The sequence below is a fragment of the Felis catus genome, chromosome B3, assembly GCF_018350175.1.
Source record: "Felis catus isolate Fca126 chromosome B3, F.catus_Fca126_mat1.0, whole genome shotgun sequence".
In the NCBI taxonomy this organism is placed as follows: domain Eukaryota; kingdom Metazoa; phylum Chordata; class Mammalia; order Carnivora; family Felidae; genus Felis; species Felis catus.
Window position 1 is genome coordinate 75,377,101 of NC_058373.1, and position 13,480 is coordinate 75,390,580.

The 13,480-nt window shown below is 40.4% G+C and overlaps 1 long non-coding RNA gene across 1 annotated transcript in view; it reads left to right on the forward strand.

Moving 5' to 3' along the window:
• Positions 1–13,111, forward strand: part of LOC123386022 — a 147,548-nt gene extending 134,437 nt beyond the window's left edge. The window contains exons 3-4 of the long non-coding RNA XR_006599429.1: positions 4,838–4,897; positions 11,920–13,111. This is a non-coding gene — a long non-coding RNA (uncharacterized LOC123386022). The remainder of the gene's footprint in view (positions 1–4,837; positions 4,898–11,919) is intronic.
• Positions 13,112–13,480: the final 369 nt, after the last annotated feature.

Genomic DNA, 13,480 nt, shown 5'->3' on the forward strand with positions numbered 1-13,480 from the left:
AAGCCTCAGGGACCACCACTCAGAGTTGTTTTTAAATGCGCAAAATAAAATACATAGGATCACCAAAAAAATTAAATTGAAATGCAGTTCCATTAATAAATCCTAGGTTAAGGCTACTGTAAGTAGGGGCGCCCGGGTGGCTCAGTTGGTTGAGTGTCCGACTTCGGCTCAGGTCACGATCTCACACTCTGTGAGTTCGAGCCCCTCATCGGGCTCTGTGCTGACAGCTTGAAGCCTGGAGCCTGCTTCAGATTCTGTGTCTCCCTCTCTCTCTGCCCCTCCTCCACTCATGCTCTCTGTCTCCCTCACTCTCAAAAATGAATAAATGTTAAAAAAAAAAAAAAAGACTACCGTAAGTAGAATTTCCTACCTAGACTGTAAACTTCCTGAGACCAAGGATTATGTCTCCTGTTCACTGATGTGTCCTAGGCGCTTAACCCAGTGAGTGGTTCAGACAGGATGCTCTATAAATGCATGCCTATTCATTTGGGCACACTGTTGTAATACTTCCCCCTTTCTTTTAAAAAGTCTGTCTCCCAATTGGTGTAAGTTCCTTACGGATAAGGGCTGATGCATACCCACTACTGCCTCTCCAGGCCTCGCATAGTGTTTCACACATGGTTGTTTCTCAAATATTTATTGAATAGGTGCATGGATGAGCTAGTCCTGCACATTTTTCACTCTCTTCTGACAACTTCGAGTGCCAGGTTATTGGCGTATTGCCAGCCATTCTGTTCTCTGGAGGTGTGGGTTGACCTGAAGTCTTGAAGCACTGAAGGGGAGGGCCAGTGTTACGGTTAATTTCGTGTGTCAACCTGACATTTGATTGGGTGGCCTCCGTGAAGTAGACTGCCTTCCCCAGTGTGGGTGGGCATCATCCAATCCACTGAGGGCCTGAGTAAAGCAAAAGAACAAAAGGCTGAGGAAGGGGGAATTCACCCTTTTTTTTCCTGCCCCACTGATGGAGCTGGAACATCTCCTCTCATCTCCAGCCCCCAGACTGGGATTCACTTCATTGCCTCTTCAGATTCTCAGACCTTTGGACTCCAACTGAAATTACTGCCAGCTTCTGTGGGTTTCCAGCCTACAGACAGCAAATCAGAGGACTTCTCAGCCTCCATAGTCATGGAACCAATCCCTCATAATAAATCTACTTTATAAAAATATCTATCCTGACTACCCCTTCAACTGCCAGCACCCTGTATTGGGGGAGCTGGCCGCTTTACCCAAGACTCTTAATCAAGAGATGTCCTCCTTTTTTGAACACCATGGGTGATACCTGCTGGCCAGGGGAGTGTGGGTCTTCTCAGAAAGGTAAGCAGGTACAGATGAAGCCTGGAGGATGTGCTCTGTGGCTCCCAGTGCTGGTGGGAACTAAGTGTGGGTTCAGATGAGAGGGCAGGCACAGGATGGGCTGGAAATGCTGAGCATCAGGGAGGGGCTTGGAAGGCAGCAGAATCAGGCCTGAGGCTTTGCTACTGCAGCCATTCTTTCCAGAGGAAGCCCACTCTTGCTGGAGTTCTACAGTGGGGTGACGGGAGTCCTGGGATGGGGAACAAACCTGAGTGTCCTGGGTGTTGGAGGCTCCTTCTCCCAGACTCGCTGTAAGGAGTCTGGCTCATGCCACCGATCAAGTGTACCCACTCCTCCTCCATGCTTCCCCTGAGGCCACAATCAGGGTCACCCTGCACTGATACCTAGCCCCGGGGACCCAACAAAGTGTGGAGGACTGAGCTCTGGGCTCGGGGCTGTACTGGGGGCAGGACTGACCGAAGCCAGAATGGGTGAGTGAACCGAGCATGCATAGGACAGCTGCCCAGTCGATTACCTTCCAGGAGGCTGAAGTCCAGGGGCTTAAGGCATGCTTTCCTGAGGTCCCAATATGATGTCTGCCAGGGTACAAGGCTGTGGCAACCTGAACACACTGTCCCATCGGATATCCTCAGAGCCAGCTGTTCCTCTTGGCAGTAGTGAGCTGTCAAGATTTTTGTCTCAGACCATTGCCGCCTGTTCCTGGAATCTTTCCCCTGAAGAATAGCATATATATATATACACACACACACACACACACACACACACATATAAAGTATTATATAATAGATATAATATTTACAACATATTATATATACTGTATATATTATATATGCTATATATGTATATTATATATATTATATATAATATATACTATATAGGTATAGTATATATATGTATAGACTATATATATAATATATACTATATATATTATATATAGTATATATAATATATATAACCTTTATATATATTATATATACACTATATATTATATACTATATATTACAATATATATTAATACATATACTATATATATACTAGTATATACTAGTATATAGTATATATAGTATATATATATATATATATATATATATATATATATATATATAAAACCTTTCGGTTCTGCTTCTCTAATAAAGAACCCTAATACATCAGTGTAGTGCAATAGAGTGTGCAGGGGACTCCGAGAACAGAAAACCATAGTTCTCATTCTGTCCCTGCCATTAACTAGCCAGAGACCTAAAGAATGCCCACTGTTTTCTCATGTGTATTAGACGAGATAATCTGAAATTTCCTTTCACATTCAGATTCTTTACACCCCTGTGAAGGTCCAATGAATCTCAGTAGAACAAACCTGCTGCCTAAACCAAAAACAGCTATTGAGAATATTCTTTTGAGTGTAGTTTCTCCAAATACTACACAGTTAAATTCAGCTTCTGATAGACGTTCTCAAAGCTTTTCAGTGAAGTTTAATACACAAGATGTGTTGATAAATTTATGCTGAGGTGGCGGCTCAGGAATCTGCACAGACCGTGTTTGTAATGGGGATTAGAAAAGTTAAGTGTGCTTGACATTCTTTTTTACATCTCGAAGTTGCTTCTTTAGATCATCTCAGGGTCACATAGATTTTTTTTTTTTCACATGGAACTAGATAACAAAATTACTTTTATAGTATGTTTTTGAAATAAACTTACACTTCAGGAGTTGATAAATAAATATGAGTAAAAAGAATGCTTATTAGACATTGATCTGATAATAACTTCCATATTTTTCTTAAACGTTTATTTCTGTCCACACACACTTCCCCTCTGTTGTGTTTTGATTCTGATTTCTGTTGTGTTTTGAAGTTCTTCCTAGCAGGATTGTACAAGCTGAAATAACTGATAAGCAAGCATTGCTTTGTTGAGAATTTCACTATTTTTATTCCTTGATTAGGACCAGTGTTTCCTTTCATCAGAAAGACAAAGACTAACAAAGCTTGCTAATTTTTGTAGCCATTTTTGATGATTGTTAGTGTTGCAAAAAGTCAGGAATTTGATTAGGTCTTGTAAATCTTAAATGTAGCAAAAGCTTTTGAGTTGATGTACTTGGGCTGTTAATTTCACAGAATTCTAGAACTGAAAGGCCCTTGAATGGTAGTATAATCCAGCCTTGATGTTATAATCCAACTATCACACGTTACAATGCCCACATATTTTCTATGGTTTAAGAATTGTCTATTAGTTCTAGTTATTAACTCATTCACTCATTGTTCATTTACTTATGTATGTTTATTCATCATTTCATAAATAAGGCAGTGTAGTATAGTGGTCAATAGCATGCGCTCACGTTAAAATTCTGGTAGCTCCCTTATTAACTGTATGACCTTACTCTGTAAGCTTCAGTGACCTCATCTTTAAGATGGGGCTAATGAAATGCCTGTTTCATTCATTTGTTTTAATGATTAAATGAGATGGTAGGAGTTAAACACTTAAAAGAGTGCCTGCCATATATAAATGGTTCAATAAATGTCAGCCACTCTTATAATTACCCCATGAGGTTGTTACAACGATTAAATAGATGATGAGTATAAAGCTTTCAGCTAATTTCTGGCACACAGAATCTTTCAGTAAAGGTGTGATATTATTATCAGGAAATATATGTGTAGGCTCTGGGTTCAAAAAGATGATTACAAGTCACAGGTTGTTTTTTTGTTTTGTTTTGTTTTGTTTAAGACTCCCTCTGTCTTCCTTTGCATCTTATTTCTCCCTGGTAAGAAAACTAGGCTAGGAGAGCACCACTTAGATTCTTTTCATGCAGAAAATATTTAGAAAATACCAAGCAGGAAACTAACCAGAAGACTCGAGCAGAGTCCCTTGCCTTTCTTCCTGACCATTTGTTCAGTAACTCGCCCCACAGAAGATGAAGGAAATAAATGCATGTGAATTTAGAAGCTTCAGACTAGAGAAAATTAAATGAAAGAAGAGATATGGAGTAAGGGTGAAGTTAGACTTAAAACAATTTCTTTTAGAAAGGTGAATACCTAGAGAGAGATTGACTGAAATCTTATATTAATGTACAATGTAATTAAAGGGCTAAAAGAAACACTACATGCTACCTGGGTTCCCAAAAGTAGGAAGAGGGATGCCCTTGTTGAAATTTTAGGAAGGTAAATTTGAGAAAATTAAAAGGATGCCTTCCACAGGGATGAAAGCTACAGCATAGGGAATATAGTCCGTGATATTGTAATAGCGTTGTATGGTGACAGATGGTAGCTACACTTGGGGTGGGCACAGCGTAATATATAGATTTGTCTAATCACCGTATTATGCACCTGACTCATGTAACATTGTGTGTCAGTTACATACACTTCCATAAGAAAAAAAGAGGATGACTTCCATATGTGAAAGGTAATGGAATTCATTATTTTAAGCAGTAGAGTAGTGCTGTTATAAACGATTCTGGGGAAATGATGCCAAGGTCATAAAGAGTTTAGAGTTGTTGAAATAAAGGGTGAATACATGGGGAAAAAACTTTGTTCTTACAGGATTTCCCATGGGACCTTTGGCAACAAAATCTACATTGAATGGACTGGAAGTCTAATCCAGTAAGTAGAGCCTTGCTTATGCTCCCATGATTTTTTTCACTACTGGGTAAGTGGATCACTGGTTACTATTATTCTGCTAAACCCGTGAGCTTTTATTACAACTTGGAAGATTTATATAGAAGAAAATTCTAGAACATTCTCCATTTTAACAATTCAGCATGTACATCTCCCCCAGGGCATACATGTTCAGGGTAAATCTAAAGTCTTTATAATGCAACTGAAGCCATATTGCTTTCTTCTTAGAGGATGTTTACTTCAACTGCTCTGGTTGAATAATAGTCCTTCATGAACAAAGAAATGATAAACAACCAGATTTCTTTACATTTTTGCAAAGATGTTATCCTCCATCCCTTTAACTGTCCATGTGATATTAAGGTTTTCAATCGTTCTCAAATTGTGGAACATTCCATAAATGTCTGATCTGTAGACTTACATGAACATTAAATCCAGTAAAGAAGCACATATCATTCTACTTATTTCCTGAATCATTAACCATTTGTCTACGGAAATTTTGTATCTTTCCAGATATGTATCTTTTTATACACTTCTTTATACCTTCATCCAATGCATTATTTAAAACTTGGCTTTATAGGGGCGCCTGGGTGACGCAGTCGGTTAAGCGTCCGACTTCAGCCAGGTCACGATCTCGCGGTCCGTGAGTTCGAGCCCCACGTCAGGCTCTGGGCTGATGGCTCAGAGCCTGGAGCCTGTTTCCGATTCTGTGTCTCCCTCTCTCTCTGCCCCTCCCCCGTTCATGCTCTGTCTCTCTCTGTCCCAAAAATAAATAAACGTTGAAAAAAAAATTAAAAAAAAACAAAAAACAAAAAAACCAAAAAAACTTGGCTTTATTTATTTCTAATGTCACCATTGATTTACCTATCTCACTGAAAATCGTAAAACGTTGCCCCTCGTTTTACATTTTTCTGTAAAATGGTTGTTGGTGCTCACTTTAATTTTGCCACTTTATTATACTTTCTTGCTAACCATGCACTTTTTTATTAGTTGTGGATTTCTCCCCCCAAAAGAGGAGAGAGAAATGTGTTTGCTTTTCTTCTCAACCTTCAATATTACCTCAGTAAGGTTTTCTAATTTTTTGTAGCCATGTTCGCATGGTCACTGCCTGGCAGGATCTCCAGGGACTGAAATGTTTTCTTCTGAGTGAATCTTCTGTTTCGACTCTTTATCATTCTCTGCATGAACTGTTTACCATTTAAAGACACTGAATAGTATTCTATTCATTCAAAACCCTCACAGACTTTATTTTAGTAACCTTTTTCTTGATGGTGGGGGTGGTACCAGGGTTTCAAATTTTCTTATGATTTCACATTGTTGAAGTAATAAAAAAAAATGACAAAGTAGGCTGTCCGTTTAGACTTCACTTTGTGTAAACTGTGTCAAAAGAAAAAAAAACCATGATAAAACGACAGTTCTTTATTTTCCACATTTCAAAGCAATTTTATCAGGTTTGTCAGCCTTTTTTGGGGTCCTAAATGGAACATCACAGGCCAGGAAAAGAACCTTCTTAATGTTTTTTGTTGACATTCTTTTCAAAGGCAGACGTCTAGTGTTTATTTTCCCAGTGAGATTTTAATATACCAAGAGTAAGCAAACATAAATGTGGGTGATATTCAGGACCAAGATGCTGCCCACATTTATTTCCTACATGAGCCCGCCATTATTTGAAGTTTTCAGAAGTACAGTTATTGGCAAAATATTTTCTGATGGCATTGATTACAGTTTCAGGCAGCAACATAAAACGATTAGGAAAATAAAGTTAGGTTGATTTAAAATAGTAGCTGGCTACCAACTATTGGTGAAATTTCCCGACATTCTTGAAAATGCCCTATTATTTTTTATTGTTTTATTCATTCAATAAATACTTACTGAGTGCCTGACATGTGCCATGACTCTGTGATTCCTGCCCAAATTGAAAAAATAAAATTTATACCACCACTCTACGCAGACACCGAGAGTCCGTCTATTGGCAGGAAATGGAAGAATTTCTATTGTTTGAAAGGACAGTAAAGTCGCGTGCAGAAAAGCACTTACCGGTCTGCACCTAAATTAAAGCAGCCCTGTCAACCTGGAAGGAATTTGGAAGTTACTTATTCTTCACTCCATGCCTGCCTTTGGGTCAGGCTTAAGCTATCCTCCAATTGGGCAACTGTCCATCATGAATAAAATACTTTTCTGTGTCCATTCAGAGACAGAAAGCAGCTCAGGGATGCTGGACTGATGAATCATGTGAGGTAAAGGTCCTCCCAGGAGGGGGCTGTAGACAATGTTGGAGAACAAAAGAATCTCCGTAATGTTGCTTCCTGAAGATATGATTTTGATTGCACTCCAGTTGGATCAGTGAATCAGTGATCCCAGTAGTGGGTTGGAAAGGCTTTTTCTCCAGCAGAGAGGCTCTGGGTAAATGCCCAGTGGACACCGAAGACTTTTCTGGAAGCCTGGATTTGCCTTCTGTTAGACTTTGTTTTTCCAAACATGTCAGTTTGCATTGTAATTACTTAATCATAGTAAACATAGTTGTTTTATAATCTATTCCTGATAATTCCAGTTATCTGACTTCTGTGTCTGTTTCTGTCCTTTTTTTTTTTTTCCTCTGGTTCCTACATGCTATCTTGCTTCTTTCTGTGTCTCATTTTCACTCACCATATTTTGCTCAGTGTCCTTGGAAAATAACTTTTAGTGATCCTCTGCGTGACCTAGGATGACGATGTCTTCCTATGGACAGAATGTGAGTGGGTTCATAGCTTGGAGTTCCATGACCATAAAGAATATGTCTCAATGAGCTGAAAACCTGTATGAAGTTTGGATTATGACACTGTTTCACAGAGATTGTCTTTATCTTACTGCATCAGTGACACAGCTGTCTCCCCCGAGTCTCTGTGGTGGGAAGCGGGATATTTGGTTCTGGTTCACTCTTATCCCAATGGCTTCATCTGCCCTCTTTCCATTCCATGTGCTCTCCTTGGAAAATTGTATCCAGTCATTGTAACAACCAACTGTCAGTGACACTCAAATCTACTCCATCTCCCTCTCTCTTCTGAGTGCCAGACCCATGTTTTTAACTTCCTTCTGGACATTTCCATCTTGAGTTCCATGCTGTGCTCAACTTGACTCATTAATTTTATCCCCACCCTACTTTTCTCACTTGTAATCTGCTCTCTTGCTGTATTACCAACTTGATCATGACCTTCCATATCCAGTTTTTTCTACATTGTTTACTCTGATATATTTAAAATTTTTTTCCCCTTTGATTCATTTTAGCTATTGATGCCTTAATTTAGCTTTACATGTACTGCTCATCATAGAACAACACCGTTGCATGTCCGTTTTTCCATTTGCCACTCCAGAACCACTCTCTTTCCTTCTCTGTAATCCCACTGTGCTGTCTCTGCCCAGGAGTCTGACCTTTAAGCCCTGTACGCCCAATAGGTCTGTGCTTCTCTGATTTATATTAGGCTTAGCCAAAGGGAGGCCCTGGCAGAAGATGGGAGGCACAGGGAGATGGTGGAGGTAAGATATTATCCTTTTCTTTCCCCTCAGGGTCATAGCAGGTGCCCGTAGCACTGAAGACCACAGCTCCTGCTGGATAATGAGTCTCTTATAGGCAGCCACTCTGACAGGTGGAATTCTACTTCAGGTGGCCATTCTCCTGCCTATTTGAATGACTCTGTTCCCTTGACCCTTCAATACTAGACGTGGTAAGAACTCCCAGCAATTCCCTTTCGCAGATTACTCTGCTATCCGTTTTGACTTCCCTTAAACTTTCTCTGACATTTGTAAACAATTGCTTTATTTAACTCTCTACCATTTGATTGGTCCATCTGAGTGACTTTGACTGATGCCATGACTCAAAAGACTTCTACTTCTGATCTCATTTCTCATCTATACACCTTACTCACCTTTCACTAACTTCACTATCACATATCCAGCCACACTGGGATATGCTGTTCTGGAGACGTGAAGTGTTTTTTTCACAATTCCTTGCCTTTTCACGTGATTCCCCCATTCCCTAGAATGTTCTTCTTCCTTCTTCCTCCCTTAGTTTTCCCCTACCTGAGGAATTCCCCCTCCCCCTTTAGATCAACCGTTACTTCCCTATTGTGGCTTGTATTATTGTCAGGCTAATTACTGCTGCTCCATCTAGGACCATCCCTGTAGGTCTTATTCATGATACTAGGATTATTCTTCCACTCCCGTTGATATAAGTCTTGTCCATGTGACTTGCTTTAGTTAATAAAATATGAGTGGAAGTCATGCCTTCAATTTTCCTCCCAGGAGCTTTAAGAACCATTGCATGGTTCTGCCATCTTTCTTTTCCCTCTGCTGTAAAAATGGTAATGACTCCGACAGAGGTCCTCCTCCTGCCTTGATGCAGGTGATTGAGCAGAGCTGTGTTTGATCTACCGTAAACTGATGATGGTTGGCATGAAATGTCGATGATAAAACAAACCAACTAAACCCCCCACAGTGCCAGTATAACTTGGGTTAAGCTATTTACTTCTATCGTAATGAGAGAGGTAAACAAAGATTTTTGCTCAAGAATTTTTGTGCTATTTTATGATAGTGTGAAAGGGGCTTGGTTAAATTAACAAGGAATTTTAAAATAAATTATCAATAGGATAGAACACTAAACATTAAAAATTATGCTTGAAGAATATTTAATTATGGAGGCAATGCACATGATATGTTAATTAAAAAACATCTTACCAAATCATCTATACCATATGATGCCATCTGTGTAAATAGAAAATGAATAAAATATACATTTCCTTTCCACAGTCTTGTACATTTTCCAAGGGTTGTATAATAGTCATGCATCACTTTTATATTCAGAAATAAAAATGTTATTTAAATATTTCTTTCTAATGTCATCCCAAATTTACCTAGCCAAAACCTAACATTCTTTTCTCTCTGAAAACATGCTATTTAGTGATATTATATTTTTGCTTATAAATATCTTAAACAATAAAAAAATACCTATGTCATAGCATTATTGGTATCAAAAGAGATAATTCACATGAAGCAATTAGCACAATGTGTTACATATAGTAATGGCTCAGTAAATGCTGTTTTATGAGCCTATTTTACATTTTGGAAATTAAAAAAAATTGTTTATTTTTGAGAGAGAAGAGAGAGAGAGAGAGAGAGCGAGCATGAGTGGGGGAGGGGCAGAGAGAGAGGGAGACCCAGAATCCCAAGCAGGCTCCAGGCTCTGAGCTGTCAGCACAGAGCCTATTGCAGGGCTCAAACTCACAAACTGTAAGATCATGACCTGAGCTGAAGTCAGACGCTTAACTGACTGAGCCACCCAGGTACCCTGTATGTTTTGGGCATTTTTAGAAATGAATATGCTTCTTAGGGGTAGCAAAGGTTGAGTTTCAGGATGATAATCACTTATTTCCACTGCCCTTGGAAGACTGTCTTCTCTTGCACGTGCATCCCCATCTTCTGTGATGAGTTTTGGCGAATGGAAAGGGTTGAAAAAGCTTTTCTTTTTTTTCTTTTTATTTTTTTAACGTTTATTTATTTTTGGGACAGAGAGAGAGCATGAACGGGGCAGGGCAGAGAGAGAGGGAGACACAGAATGGGAAGCAGGCTCCAGGCTCTGAGCCATCAGCCCAGAGCCCGACGTGGGGCTCGAACTCACGGACCACGAGATCGTGACCTGAGCTGAAGTTGGATGCTTAACCCACTGAGCCACCCAGGCGCCCCAAAAAAGCTTTTACTAAGAAAGGTATATGTCTTTATTGGAGAACCTTAAGATGTCAGAGCTCATATTCTTGAATACACATCTGTATTCCCCATTTCCATCATGCTCCACTGGAAAGTGATGCTAGCACAAACAGTATGACAAACCTACAAATCATGGGAGATGAACCAAAACCAATTTATTTTTGTCTTCAGTCATCTCTTAAAAATTTACTCCGAGAAGGTAACTTTTTTTCTTGCCACTGGATTACTTTTCTTCTCATTAATAGTGGATATTTTAAGCGTAGAAACACATTTTCAATTCAAAAACTTTCTGTGTCCAGCCCGAGACATTGATTGACCCTTCTTTTCTCATTCTGTAAGGCTTTTCCCATTTAATGCTGAAGGCCTGATTTGGCAGATGGCCCAACTTTGGGCAAGAGGCTATGCTTGTCCTCTTTGATCTCCCTCAGTGTTACTCACTGGCTACTTTTTTAGATACCACCAGGACTGAAGAGTAGGAGGAAAGAAGAGGTCAAGGGACGGCATAGAAAAGTTCCTCCTATGTTGGTGTTTGATAATCCTCTCTGGTTTTGGACTCTCCTTGGCAGAGGTTTAAAATGAATGTTTTCCTCATGGATGCTTTCAGTACTTCACGGGGGCTTTATGCTGGGCTTCCAGAGACCAGTTCCCATAATGTGGGTGAGACCTTTGATGAGGCCAGCCCCTTCTCCCCACCCTCTGCTTCCCTGTGGCCCATGCCTCACACAGGCTTTTAATGGTAGAGTGCCCTTAACTTCCCAGGTGTCCTCATTGGGCCAGGCCAACTCTCCATGTGCCCTACATTTGGTCCATGGGAGAGACCCGTACACAACTGACCACCATGGGTGGTAGTGTAGTTATTTAGAAAGTGGAACCCTGTCTTCAGTACCCACCCCCACCGCCCGCCCCCCCCCCCCCCCAAAGACAGGGAACCTATATCAGGTTCTCAAAGTGGCTGAGTTAAATCTCTGTCCTCAGTAGGCTTGAAATGAGGCAGGCAGTCTCCAGTCTTCCCTATTCGGGGGGTGCACTTTCATTGCTTGGATTTCTCCGTGATCTCCTCTTAGAAATTCCACTTCATGTTCTAAGCACTTTTTAGATTCTTGATCTAGTTGAGGGATCCTCAGAGGGTAGAGGAAGTGGTACAGATGTTTGTTGGCTCTTACCTTGTAAATTCTGCCTTTTGGCCTGGCACCTCACATTGGTATGTTGGGATAGTTGTGTCTCAGTGCTTAGGTAGACACTAACGTGCTGCTATAATGTTCTACTAATTTCAGGAAATGCTGGAGCACACCGGTAATACATAGGAATTGAAAGGAGGAGCATTCTGACAATGCTTGGAAAGCCAATAAGAGGTAGGATGGTTAGTGGGTAAAGCACATCCTTTAGAACCCAGGTAATCCTGGATTTACATCTTACCTTTTCTGCGGACTAGCCGTAGCTTGGGCTAAGTAAATTAACCTCAGGATTTTCATCTGTAAAATTGGGATAACAGCAATACCTGTCTTATAGCCTGTTGTAAAGATTAAATGAGATAATTAACGTAAAGAATTTAGAACGGTGTCTTGTATATGGCATGGTAATAGGCCAATTAATAGTATCAAAGTAACGTAATCAGGCCTGTGTGGCTTTGTGACATGAAAGCTGTTTCAGGTAGTTTTCTAAAGGCTCTCTGCCTCTGAGCACTACCCTTTGCTCGCACCCTTTTCTGGCCCTGTCACCTGTATTTCCCATTACACGGTGAGGTGCGCCGTCCAGGTTTCAGCCTGAGGCAACACCTGAGAGTTGGTTCAGGTTGAATCCGAGGACTGGGTAATTATCTCAAGACCATGCTCCCCATGTGAACACAACACCCTGTGTTAAGTCTGCCCTCCACTCCCAACCCCCGGGCTGTAATCCATATAAATTCCCTTTCCAGTCTTGATGCTAAAATGACCTTGGATAACTTTTCCACTCTGCTTTTTTTGCATTCTGTCTCACTGTCTAATACAATGCCACATTGATTTGACTAAGATGACAGCTTTGTCATTGGGAGAAAAATTTTTACATGTTTCCATAATGCTCTTTCTAAAGCACAAAGCAATTTTGTCATTAAATCCTGAATGCTCTCTTTAGTTCCATTTCAAGATGGCTTTTCCCAGAGCCAGATGAAAGTCTTCGAAATGACTTCTGACAACTATCAAATGACAGTATTATTCTTGCCACCATGTTGTTTCTAATCTACAAGGAAAGGGCGGCAGGCATTAAGGAGAGAATGTAATCACTTTCTCTAGAGAACTGCTATTTTGTAAGGTTATCAAAACCCCCCAAATTAGCAGTTTGAATTCTTTCTTTAAGGATTTTCACTATCCTCCTTCTTTAACACACACTTTGGGGGCAGGGAGTGTATGAGTTTGTCCTCTCCAGATAATCAAGCCTAAACATCTGTTGACACTAAATTGGGCCCCCCTATATTTGGTTTGGTGGTAAGCGGAGTAACTCATTTTTATATTAAAAAGGTATCTGGGGGCGCCTGGGTGGCTCAGTCGGTTAAGTGTCCAACTTTGGCTCAGGTCATGATCTCACAGTTCGTGGGTTCGAGCCCCGCGTCTGGCTCTGTGCTGACAGCTCAGAACCTGGAGCCTGCTTTGGATTCTGTGTGTGTCTCTCTCTCTGCCCATCCCCCACTTCCTCTCTCTCTCTCTCTCTCTCTCTCTCTCTTCCAAAAAGAAATATTAAAAAAAACCTTTAAAATAAAAAAAAAAAGTATCTGATGATTAATGGATGTGATGGTTTGTCTTTTCTCCAACATGTGAGAAAATGCCTTTACGCTACTCTTCCCCTTCAACTTTAGCTGAT